This window comes from Zonotrichia albicollis, chromosome 4 (assembly GCF_047830755.1).
Source record: "Zonotrichia albicollis isolate bZonAlb1 chromosome 4, bZonAlb1.hap1, whole genome shotgun sequence".
Lineage (NCBI taxonomy): Eukaryota > Metazoa > Chordata > Aves > Passeriformes > Passerellidae > Zonotrichia > Zonotrichia albicollis.
This window is the reverse complement of record NC_133822.1, coordinates 41,649,734-41,652,204: the sequence shown is the minus strand read 5'-3', so window position 1 is coordinate 41,652,204 and position 2,471 is coordinate 41,649,734.

The window sequence follows — 2,471 nt, the reverse complement described above, 5'->3', positions numbered from 1 at the left end:
AATGGCACACAAAGTGAACTCATTATAATTGAATTGTATTTGGCTAGGAAAAGTGCCTTTTTTTTTTTTTTTTTTTTAATCTTACTTTGCAGCTACCTGATTTTTGCAGTAAAGCTGCATGCAATCCTGTGAAGGATCCCCTCAACAACAGCAAGACATCAATGGCAATGCCAGGTTGTCATTGTGGAGTGGTGCTCTGGTGATTATCAGTGAATTGACAATGATTAGTGACTCACTGTTGCTCATTCTTAATCCAGCCCACTCCACCACTGCTTGTACTGCCTTGTGGGAAGCAAATCTAAGCACATGCAGAGGAAGAAGCTTCAGTGTTATTTTGCTGGCAGCCTTCTAGAAACCTCCTTTGCACTGTAAATGCTTGTTTGCTGCCCATGGAGTTTGCCATTCGGCTAGAGATTTTCTTCCAGCCCTACAGGGACTTCAGAGGGTAGACATTGTATATTACTGCCAAATGGTAAAAAAGATAAAAATTATTTCAACCAGTGAAGCATGAGATGCACATGTGTGTATTGTGAAGATAGCACATGTTGTGAATGAAAAATGTGCTGGCAAGAATCACTGCTGTCAATCTCCTGAGGAATCTCCCTGTGCTGAAGAGATCAGCTCCTGTGGACCACGGTGGTACCTACTACAGCATCCTTAAGAAAGGACCAAACCCAGAAAGGTTCATATAAACTTTTCTCCTGCTTCAGGCTTGAAGCCACATGACATGTAGACAACTGTAGATGGACAGAAGTTCTGTTTACTCTGCCTTCTAGTTTTCTTCTTTACTTCTAGTAAGACTCAGATGAGGTTGAAGAGAAATGTGGCTGCTGCCTGGCTTGTGTGCCTTGAGTCATCCCAGCCAGATGTGTCAGAACAGCTTGTAGGCCAAACATCCCCTCACCAGACATCACAATTGTATGACACCAAGAAAGGAGAGTAGAAGGGCAGATGAGAAACTGAGGAAGTTCTGCTTCAGAAGGGCTTTTAACAGCCTCAGCTGGAAAAGCTGGAAGTGGATCTGCCACTGGAAATATCTGATATTCACTGCATCTGTTTCAGTTCTCTTAAAATTCTATGAAAGCTGTCCCTCTCCTAGTATTGCCTTCTGCCTCTGTTGTGCCAACATATTTCCTCCATGAAGCTGTCCAATAAAACCTGAGCTTCCTTTATGATTAAGTACTAAAGTGCAAGCAAATAGAGGCCCAATGTATTTTCAACTGGCAATACTTTAAAATATAGAGAGAAGAAGAAGCTGCCTATACAAATGTCTGTCTTTTTGGTATAGGCTTCATATTTAAAGCAACATTTCTCAGAAATTATACTGAAGGCAAAAACATGCTCAGTAGCTATATGTTCAATAGCATTGTTTCTGGAAAGCAAAAACATTTCTCATACTTGAATGAATTTATAAAACAAGGCAAAGTGGTTTACAATCACTTTGAGAAAAAAAGGGTAGGTGTGCTACAGGGTCTCTAGGCTTTGACTTTGCTCTTCATGCCAAACATATTTTGTCACATTTGCTCTCATTGCTTTGAGCTGTTTCCTGGCAAATTGAGCAAGTTCTGCTTACTGCAGCTATGCATCTTGAACAAACATGAATTTGTTTATATATACAGTTTTGACGGATGGAGTGAAAGCTGGCATTTCAAGGCACATTTCAAGAGTTTGCATCCATGGTTCTTGGCAGGCTGGTACATCCTGAAAAAAAAAAATTGTTTCTTCCTCAATGATATGGAAAACCTCAGCTATAATAAATGGGCAGCCACAGGTAAAGTGGCATCCACACAGCTGCCTGCCAGACACACTAGGCAGGTGTCCAGGCATAGAATCATAGGATGGTTTGGGTTGGAAGGGACCTTAAGGATCACCTAGTTCCAACTGCTCTGCCATGGGCAGGAATGCTGTCCACAAGTGCAGATTGCTCAAGGCGCCACTCAACTTGGCTTCCAGGGATGGGGCATCCAAAATTTCCCTGTGCTACACGTTCCAGCGCCTTACCATCTTCACAGTTGAGAATTTCTTCCTAATACCTAATCTAAACCTGTCCCCTTTCAGTGTAAATCCATTTCCCTTTGTCTTGTTGCTACATGCTCTTGTCAAATCTCCTTCTCTGGCCTCCTAGTAGGTCCCCTTCACGTGCTGTAATGCTGCTATGAGGTTATCTTGGAGCCTTTTCCTTTCCAGACCAAATAACCCCTGTTCCAGGAGTGGGCATCCCAATTTTCTCAACCTGTTTTCACAGAAGAGGTTCTCAGCCCTCTGATTATCTTCATGGCCCTGTTCTGGACTTGCTCCAACAGGTTGACATCTTTCTTAGGTTGGAGCCACCAGAGCTGGATGCAGTACTCCAAGCAGGTACTCATGGGAGCAAAGTAGAAGGGCAAAAACACCTCCCTCAACCTCCTGGTCACACTGCTTTTACTGCCAGGCCAGGACATGGTTGGCTTTCTGGGCTGCCAGTGCACATT